Source organism: Vicia villosa, linkage group LG6, assembly GCF_029867415.1.
Source record: "Vicia villosa cultivar HV-30 ecotype Madison, WI linkage group LG6, Vvil1.0, whole genome shotgun sequence".
Lineage (NCBI taxonomy): Eukaryota > Viridiplantae > Streptophyta > Magnoliopsida > Fabales > Fabaceae > Vicia > Vicia villosa.
Window position 1 is genome coordinate 143,070,571 of NC_081185.1, and position 11,219 is coordinate 143,081,789.

An 11,219-nucleotide genomic window follows, 5' to 3' on the forward strand; every position below is an offset into this window, starting at 1 on the left:
TTATGTTCTTTTTGTAAAATCATCGATCTAAGTAACTTTTATATATGGAATACCTTTCCCCTTCTATGTTTTAGAAAGTAAGGGGCTTTCCCGGTTGTATTAAGGTGGAGTATCCCTTTTACTCCATTTTTAATGGAATATTTGTCTATTAAAAAAATTAGACGTGCTATTGGCGAAAAAAATTGATTTCATTGATGGATCGATACTCGTTATGGTGGAGTTTGATCTAAGTTTCAAAGTTTGAAATCGTTGCAACATGTTAGTTCATTCGTGGTTCATGAACTCAATTGAAGAATCAATCCCTCAAAGCATATTTATCCTCGAAAATGTTGTTATCATGTGGAATAAGATCAAAGAACGCTTCTCACAAGGTTATTATATTCACATCTCTGAATTACAATGTGAAATCTTCATTTTGAAGCAAGATTCTCGCTCAGTTTCAAAATTCTACACATCTTTGAAAGTTCTTTGAGAAGAATTCAAAGCATTCTTTCCTATTCCCACTTGTACGTGTCCACATCGTTTGTTTGCATTACAGGATTGAGCAATGCAAAACACCAACATGACATTACTCATTCAAGTCAACCCTAGACCCTAGAGCAAAACTCGACCCTAGTGCAAGAATATATTCTTTCTTGGGTTACAAGTCAAATGTTAAAGAAGTTGTTTTGTTAATTTTTTCTTGGGTTACAAGTCAAATGTTAAAAAAAATTAAGTAAGAAAAAAAGGGATGATGGAAAGGTGACTAGTGAAAAATCATTGAAAATAACTTTAAATGCGGTAACAGGGATTAAAAGCGAGATCCCTTATAGCTATATTCCCTTGGTTTTCCAAAAAAACTGAGGGGATATGTTTGTTTTATTTATGGATAAAACCTGACGCTCACTTATAGATATGTTACCTCGGTTTTTAAGAAAACCGAGAGAAAAGGTTGTTTATTTATATAGAAAATAAACATGGCGCTCACTAATAGATATGTTACCCTAGTTTTTAAGAAAATCAAGGGAAAAAGTTGTTTAATTTTAAAAAAAATAAAACATGGTGCTCTCAGGACCTATACTTTCAATTTTTAGCATATTCGAGGTAAAAGCTTCGTCATAAAAAGTGTTATTTGTAGTAGTGTCACATATACTTGAAGATTAAACCTATTGTGAAAGAAATATTTCATATGAAGATATTCGTCGCAAAACAAACAAAGAGAATCATAAAAAGATGAAGCCTCTCAGTCTTTCTCAACTCTCTCAATCCATTTACAAATCATCTTCTTCTTTTTCAAAACCATCATCGATTAGTAATAATTCTCAATACTACTCTATACAAATTATGTTTTGATTGTTGACTGATATTCACTGACACATCTTATTTAGTTTGTGAAGGGTCGTCCAAGGTTTGTATATCTGGATAGCTAGAAGAATCCAAGAAGCGCATATGTTCAGCGGCAAATCCAAAATCATCAATAATTCCTCTGTCAATCCAAACTACAATAATCTCACCGTCAATCCAAACTAAAATAACCCCTCCGTCAATCCAAACTATAGAACCATCACTTTTCAGAGAAAATCCTAACCATGATATTTCACTCTCTCACCCTGAAGATGTTGTGGTAGAAGATGAGACTGAAGATGATGTTCAAGTGGCTACTTCTGAATTTTGGAATGTATGTGTTATTAGTAAGTAATTTAAGATTAAAGTATCTTTATATAATTTAAATGTTTTACATAGTTGAGTTATGACAATATTTTATTTAATGTTTTATGTGATAGATGAGGAGAGTCATATTTCAAACACACATTTACGTGTGCAAGACTTGGTTTGAACAACAACTTATGATGGAACATGGATAATACTTGAATGGAATTCAGATGGTTTCACATAATGATCGGTTGCTCGTTTGTTAGCAGGGTATTTGGATAGAGTTGTTAGAATATTTCAAGACTTTCTCATAATGTTCAAGAGTTGGAAGGAAATTCCAATGGATAGAAAAATAAAATTTTATGATACCAAGATAAAGGTATCATTAATTAAAAACTACACATTTTTTAAAATTAATTACATTGTGAATATTATTTGCTTTGTTATATAATTTTATTTTTATGGTTAGCTCCATTTTATTGTTGATGATGAAAATATCAAAAATTTCATACTTTCTTCTGCTAGTAAAAAAATGGAGGAATGACCGATATAACTTGTTGAAAGATATTTATAAATGGGATCGAGGAAAATATTGCAAATATTTCAAAAAGGTATTGTTAACGAAAACAATTGGGCTTTTTTGTTCATGATAAGTGTTTAATTCATATTAAAATATCATATTATCTTATAGAACTTATCTTACTTATTTGACACATTTCTCACACAAAAACCTTCAATTATTGAATAAAGTATTATTTTGCAAGATTACTTGGTTTGGTTTGCATTTGTGCAGGATTTCGCCTTAAAACCAAAAACCAGCAAACAGGACATTCGTTGTAGCGAACTATATTTCGCTGTAGCGAATTCCATGGAAGTCAAAGGCAAATTCCAGAAAACAGATACTTCGCTGCAGCGAATGTGTAGCGAAAGTCCGATTTGCTGCAGCAAACCATTTTTCGCGTAGCTAACCAAGTCAAAAGCAAATTTCTTAGTTTCGCTAGGAGCGAGCAACAGCGTAGGAGATTCGCTGCAGTGAACCATATTTCGCTGTAGCGAACTTTGGCGGTCTGCTGAAGGCGGTTCAAACTGAAAGACTTAAAGATGAAGAAATGTAGTTTGCTGTAGCGAACCATATTTCGCGTAGCGAACTATGGCGGCCAGAACTGCTATAAATAGAGCAGAAACCAGTTCATAAGGGCATTCAGTTTTTATTCTTAAAACATATTATATACTTGTAATAGAAGTAGGAATAGAAGAGGTTTTAGGTAAAAGGAGCTGGAAACACATCAAGAGTCGAGAAATCTTCGTTGATGTGGATTTAACTCCATCCTTCCATTGTTCATCAAGCTACCACGAGAAATCTTTGCTAGTTTAAGGTCTCGCCCATATGAATGATCATCCTAAAGCATGAGAACCATGTTCTATCAGACAAGTGAACATCTTAGCATTTTATAAGACTGAAAACAAACAAATGAAAAATTGATGCATATTATATGATTCAATTTAAAGAAAATTATGTTTACTATCTAGTATATCGAAGTCACAATATTCTGATTCAGCAATAATTTAAAATTATGAAAGATATTAAAATTTAACACAGTATAATTCCAGGGAGTTATATTAGGAAAGCACAAGAACAAAATCATGGAACACCACATACTGCATGTCAGTCAGTGAGCAAATTTCATAGTAGTATTACACACATCTATTACCTGTAGAACTATGCCAGTAACATCTTGAAGACCCCTTTTTCCATTATGATCAATAACATGAAAAACTGAAAATAAGTCTAATAAATCCAATAAACCATTGAGAATCATAACTTTATATTGTTACAAATAGAGGTACATCATTAAACTCGTTAGAAACAAAGAAACATATAAATGAGGGTGTACAGATTTGTCAACGACGAAAACACTAAATCTGCAAACCATATATTTTAGGAACGATTCAGAGACACGAAAAGGATTAAGAAATATGAAAATCCATATCAAACAACAAATATGAAACGAAACCCAAAAGTGAAACACCAAATATTTTCGAACACAAGAAGCAAACCTCTTTATCAACCAGAATCAATTCGAAGTGCTCTTTGGTATTTGATAAAACTGTCCACTTATGGTGGATTCTGACGGCAATTTTCCATAGTTCCTTACTTTCATTGATGTCATTCAATTTCGCATAAGGTCTTGCCATAGTGAATTGGGAGCTGCAAAGCTTTGTTGTGGAGAGAGATGGAGAAGAGATGGATGTATTTGTTGTGGAGAGATTTCAATATTTGTTGGTGAGACAGATGGTAGGATTGTGTATGAAGCAAAATAAAATAAAGGGTAGCATGTGAATTTGAGCATGTTTGCAGAATCACAGCAGGCTTTTGGCAAGAAAAGTTAGGGTTTCTAAAACAAATTGGGGAAGAGAAGATAAAAGGGGTTTTGATTTTTATCGTGAAGAGGAGAAAAGAAGTCTGTCAAAAAACAAAAAGTAATTATTTGCAACCTAAAATTATACTATAGGTTAATCAGCAAAAGACATTTTTTGCCCCAAAATTATTAAATTAGACTAAGTTAACCAAAGGGTATTTTGGTGATATTCAAAACAATAACTTTTCTTATAGATTTGGTTGTATTGCTAATAAAGAAGATTAAAAATATATTCTAAAAGGTGTAAATAATATTTTATTTCAATATCAAATATTGTGAAAACAAATTTAGAAGAAAAAAAAGGTTGGAATTGAAAGTGCTTTGTGTTGCTTATTTTGTGTGCATGCAATTAGTTTTCTTCAACCAAAACTTTTGGTTACTACTACTCACTTTTTTTTTTTCTTTCTAATATATATCTATTTAGTTGATATATCTTTTCTAATCAACTACATATTTAGCACAAATAAAAACATTTCTATAGAATTGACATTTTTTTTTTCTTTTAATTTGGTCAAAATCACTTCTGCATTTTTTGTACATAAACTTTTTTTTTATAAATATTTAGTTTGTACGAATCAACAATGTAATTAATATTATTATATTGTGAATGAAGGTAAACTTTAAATCATTATAATCACACAAATGATTGGTTTAACTACATTCAATATTTATTAGTTAAAAGGAATTTAATCATTGATTTTAATTTGTAAATGACAATCCAATATATTTATATGTCAGTCAGTGCACTCATTCAAATAAGAGACCAGTATTTTAATATTTTAGGTTCTCTTTTAAACCGTCATAATTCTATAAAAAAAACATTTTTATAATTTTTGTTTTTAACAGCAAAGTAGAACCCCATATATTAATACTAATAGAATATAAAAAAAATAAAAGAAACAAGAGAATTAGTATCAAAAGCTCGCAAAATCTGCAATCCAGACAAAACAAGCGACCAGGACAGAAAGCAAAAGAAATAACAAAACCCTTAACAGAAATCTGCAGTCTAAGTATTTTTTCACCTCCTTCCCCTTCCTCTTCCTCTTCCTCCATTTCTTCTTCCTCTATTCATCTTATAATCATTATTACCTCTCCTTCTGTTATATCCATCATTTCTTGCTTGATACTTGTTTGGAAAATCAGCAACATAGTGCTCCTCTGGAATCAACCTCTGAGAATCATTCTCTTCCCAAGAGTTTGCTTCATTAACTTCATCAGCACCATAACTTGGTTCCGGAAGCTTTGTTACTTGTTCATCGTCAACCTCCCATCCGGTAGGTTTTAGACCAAGAGCTGATAATGACTGATTTAATAAGAGTGAACTTTCCAGAATCACGCACTTTTCTATCGTCTTTCTTCTGGCCTCTTCTTCTCTCTCCAAATCCATACAGAGTTCAGGATCAACACTTGCATCCCAATCTACATCATCGATGTACATGTCTGGATCAGGCAACGGAATGTCCCAGCCATAGCCGTTGATCTCAGCGCAATGCCTGAATTTTGCGTCGTAAACAGCCTGTTTGACAGCATAGTCGTCCCACTTCATTACTTTGGAATGTGATTCCGTATACCTCTTATCCCATAACGGCACGCTTGAAAACCTGTTATCTGTGAACCAAAAGAAGTAAACAGAATCTAAAGTAAGAACAAAACCAAAGGAAAGAAAGAAAGGGAAAAGAAAAAAAAGACAGTTTACCGTTATAATATCTCCGGTGTTGGTACTTTCTCCAGCTAGCCATTTTAATAAGCAAGAGAGAAGACGGTGATGAGATGAGTTTGACACAAAGACAGAAGAAGTTGTTGTTGCTTCCAAGAGATTTGTACTGCCCCGGTATTTATAGGAACATGTTCTTATTAGTTTTGTTTATTTCATAATTACATTTTGGTACTAAATAGGAAACTGTTTTTTAATTAATAGGATTTCCTAAAATCGGTTCTTATATTCGAAAACGAATGCATGTATATGAATATTATCAAAAAATAAAATAAAATGCGTGTATATGGATGAATTTCTGAAAACTAATGCATGTATATGAGAGCTCTTTATGTTCATTCTATATCAATCAAATAATGGCATCCTTTCACATATTTACTTAATATGTTAATGAAATTTAGATATTTTAAAGATTTAACCTGTCAGTAACTAATTCATGGGTAAATTTATTTATTTTTGTCAATCATTAGTGGTAATTTTATTTGTAACAAGATTCTATAATAAAAGTTGATATATTACACTTTTAACCAATCATATAGTAGCATTCTTTTTAATATAAAATTATATTGATTCAAAAATTATCTGTATCGACAACTATATATCTTTATTGTGAAAGCATTTGTATTGATAACATTTGCTCAAGATAATGAAATTTCGTAACTTAAAAAATCTTGGAAAAAGTTCTCAATGAAGGATTGCAATGGCAGAAAAAACATTTTCAATGTTTGGAAGTGATATTTTCTTATTTGGAGCAGATAGCTCTTTAAAAGTTTATTGCATGCAGTCCATAGAACTTTAAAATAATGAGCACAAAATGTATCCAACAGGATTCAGATTAAAAAAAATATGTGTTGTTATCCAAGATTAATAACTACTATGATAACACTACATAGTATAAATCATTGTTAAAAATGTTAAAGAAAATAATCATTATTTTAAAGAGTATATTATTTTAATACATTTTTTTAGGGATCATACTAAGAATCATCCCGTTGATAGTAGACATTCTTCTGAGTCTAGCTATCAAATTGAAGATAATGGATTCATTAGAAAGACTAATTAGACTTTGCTACAAATTAATTATATTACGAACTTTTCTAGGTATTATATGACATTATGACTATGGATCTTGCACCATTTTTTGGCATTATGATGTTCATTTTTTAAGATTATGAATTGATATGTTTAAGATTTATTGTATTATATGACATTAATATATGAAGCAAGTCGAAGGCAATCCTTAAAGTTATATACTCTGATGTATGTGGCCCAATCCAAATGGATTCGAATGGAGAAAACAGATACTTTGTTACATTCATGGATGATTTCAGTCGAAAACTATGGATTTACCTGATTAAGAAGAAAAGTGACGTAATCGAGGTATTTTCCAAGTTTAAATCTATGGTCGAAAGAGAAAATGGTCTAAAACTCAAGGTTTCGAGGACTAATGGTGGTGGAGAATATGTGTCGAAAGACTTCGACATGTTATGTGAAAAAGAAGGGATTGTGCATGATGTGGTGCCACCCAAAACTCCACAATAGTTGGTTTTTTCAACTATTTTTACTAAGATTGACTTAAGGTCAGACTACAATCTTATTCCACACTTTAGTCTTTCTTTTAGAAGTCTAAGTTTTTCTTTCAAGACAAAGTCTCCTCTACCTTCCACCATAATCTCTTTCCATTCTTTCTCCAATAATGGAATAAAAGAATTGAGAGAGAACCATTCATTATTGAACTTGAACGGTTTAGGACCCCAATTGTTATTATCCAGGACAAGCCAAATGGGACAATGATCCGAAATGTCTCTAGATCCTATTATTTGGCCAATCATACATCATCTATTCACAATAGTGTCTGTAGATGTTTTTGATTGGCTGCATTTTATGGTAAAACATAATTCTGAGTTTAGATGTCTTGATTGATGTCATGACATGCATTTGTAGTGTATTGCAGGATATGTATGGTTAGCTAATACATATTATATTGGATGTAAAGCTGAATGTTGTGACATCAATATCTGATAGCATGGGCTGTTATGTTTCTGTTATGTTTCCTATTTTATCTCAGGCTATATTTTAGGAAACTAACTATTATGTGCTGACTGTATATCAGTAAGAGACCAAGCCATGGCCTGATTTTTAGCACCCTGATTTTTGAAAATTAGGTTAACTTGGTTAACCCTAATTTATGTTCTTTAGGCCCAAGGCCCAGGATTTGCATAACAGAAGACTGTTAGTCCTACTTTCAGAAACAAAGAATTAAAGAGAAGAATACTGTTTGCTGCGATTTGTACAAAACAGGGTACAACAAGAAGATGTTTTATGGAATGTTGAGACATGTTCTGTGACAACATGTCTTATGAGATGTCATATGCAGAAACTCATGACATCGCGCCTGTTGAGCTGGAATATGAAGATTCAGTTTAACAGATGCAGAATATTCTGGAGAATATTATGCAATCTTATATGGCGCATACTTTAAGGATTAAAAGCTTCAATCAGAAATTAAGGAGAGTGAAGACTTCCTAAATAAGGAGATTATTTAGGAAACAAAAGATTGAAGACCTAACATTTAGCATAAGTTTTCTGCTGATTTGTAACAGCAAATAAGACTGTTATTGAAGGCCCAAGTCTAGTTGGGAATAAGTTATAAATAGTTTTATCTTTGGAGGAGTTTGAGGAGTTTTTCTTTGTTGTTGAGAAGGTGAAGAAGTTAGCCAAAAGGTCTATAGTTGCGGTTATTTGGTTAGCAACAGTGTGAAGTATTTGGAATAGGCGAAACGCTATTATTTTTAAGAATGAATCGTTTAACTTTACCGAATGTATGTCGGAGGTAATTTTTATTGCTTGGAATTGGCTTTACTCTAGTTATAAGCAAGCGGATAATTATAACTTTCATGTGTGGAATATTCTACCGCGCATTTGTTTTGAGTAATAGAATCTTTTCGTTTTGTAATCGGGTGGAGTATCTCTTATACTCCGGTTTTAGTCCCATTGCCTATTGGAAAAAAAATAAAGTCTATTTTGCAAAAGAAAATAAAACAAATCGATGTTTTATTAATTATTTTTACTTTATTGATTTTTATTTTATAAGAAAATGATTCTATTCCTTATTTTGGAGTTCTTGTTCAATAGAAATAATATAATGTTTATTTTTTTCTTTTATAAAGTTGGACCAAGTTTTCAACATACTAGTCAATGTGCTTTAGATTTTTTTTATTTGATTTTTCTTAGTCCGATTCGGGGTCAGTTCTGACATCAATTAGGTCCAGCTCCCTCCTGATTGCTGTTACAGGGGATCGAACTGTAGTCCTCCCTACAAAGTCCAACACCAATCACCACTAGACCAACTAACAATTGTACTATTATCAATTGAGGTGATTTAGTGTGATTACATAATTGAAATTTAATGTTAAGAGAAATTGAGTGAAAACAGAGTTCAAATCAATTTTAATTTTAAATAAACTTTAGGATACATTATTATTATTAGTGTCATTAATTATCAAACATCACAACAATAAATAAAGGATCTTTCACCTCAAAAAAATATCGAGATATTATATCAAGTCGTGTCATGTTTTATTTTTTTATAAAAATAAAAACAACATATTTCCTGGATTTTTAAAAAAACAGAGAGGGAAAATAAATCAAGACACGCTTCGAATCTCACTCAGTCATGTTTATGTTTTTATTTATTTATAAGTGGATATTAAATGATCTAACCCTTTGATTTCCTTAAAAACCGAGGGATAACATAATCAGATTTTATTATAAAAGCACTCGTTAAATAGATTTTACCCTAATCCTAACTTATATGTTGTCGCCCTAAACTAGTATTGCATCATTCCTTGGGATGAATTGCAAGACAGAAAAAATCTTCAATGTTTTTCTATCATTGAAAAAACACTTTTCTCCCCTTGCAATCTATCTCACATAATGGTGTTAATGTTGTGTTTTTGGAACAACTCTCTATTAAAGAATGTTAGAAAAGTTCCACATGGTAGATCGCAAGTGCAGAAAATCTTTCCTGCTTCCAGGTTAAACAAAGAAGGTTGTTCAACCTTTGCAAAGATATATACAACAAAATTTGGAATTGCAACGATGATGATGAATATGAATTTTTTAAATATTCTATGTAAACAATGTAATATTTTAAAAAATAGATATTATTCATCTCGATTTTCCCTCAATTTTTTTAACAATCGAGGGAATATGTTACACGGATACAACAACGAATCTTTAACCTACATTTTTAAAGGAACAACACTCAAAATATTGCCAAGAAATTAATCCACGACAAACTATCTGTATCCACCACTATATATCTTTATTGTGAAAGCGTTTGCATTAATAACATTTTCTCAAGATAATGATATTTTGTAACTTAAAAATATTGGAAAAGTTCCCAATGAAGGATTGCAATGGCAGAAAAAACATTTCCAATGTTTGGAAGTGATATATCCTTACTTGGAGCAGATAGCTCTTTAAAAGTTGATTGCATGCAGTCCATAGAGCTTTAAAATAATGAGCACAAAAATGTATCCAACAGGATCTGGATTAGAGAAAATATGTATTGTTCTCCAAAATTAATAACTACTATGATAACACTACATAGCATAAATCATTGTTAAAAAAGTTAAAGAAAATAATCATCATTTCAAAGAGTATATTATTTTAATACATTTTTTTAGGGAACATACTTAGAATCATCCTGTTGATAATAGACATTCTTCTGAGTCCAGCTATCAAATTGAAGATAATGGATTTATAAGAAAGACTAATTAGACTTTGCTACATAGTAATTAGATTACGAACTTTTCTAGCTATCAAATTGAAGTGATTAATACGACAGAACCCTAAATACATCATCATGAAGAACTGCAAAAAGATATTATGAAGAAACCCTAAATACATCATCAACTATTTTGAATTTATAATTCATGTAGGTCCAACATTGAGCCACATTCGGTCTCAAGGGCATCAGATAACCCTGCCATCCGCATCTTTTTGACTATCCCTTTCCGAATAAAGATTTCAGATAAAAGTCTTCCGCATGGAATGTAGAAAATCTTGCCTTTCCTTGAACTCAAGATTTTCTCTTTAAGATAGTTAAAGATAGTAAGCGGTATGTTGACTTTCTTCTTAATAAGAAAGAAATACAGAAATTGAAAGTCACCCTGAGTCATTACCTTCTGATCTTCTATTCTTGGGCGAAAGTTTCCCACCAAAAGTTGATGCCAGATCTTTGCCAAGAGAGCAATGAAGGAGTTATCAGGGTTGGCGAAGACCTCATTCATAGCATCAGAAATGAAGCCGCTGTTGTAGAGCTCAACACAGATTCCATTATCTTCACATTTCATCACCCTTGAAATGAGTTTTGGAGTGAGAGTGATAGGAAAACCAAAAACATTAGAACAAATAACAGACTCACCCTTGCCGTTTAGTTGAATGGA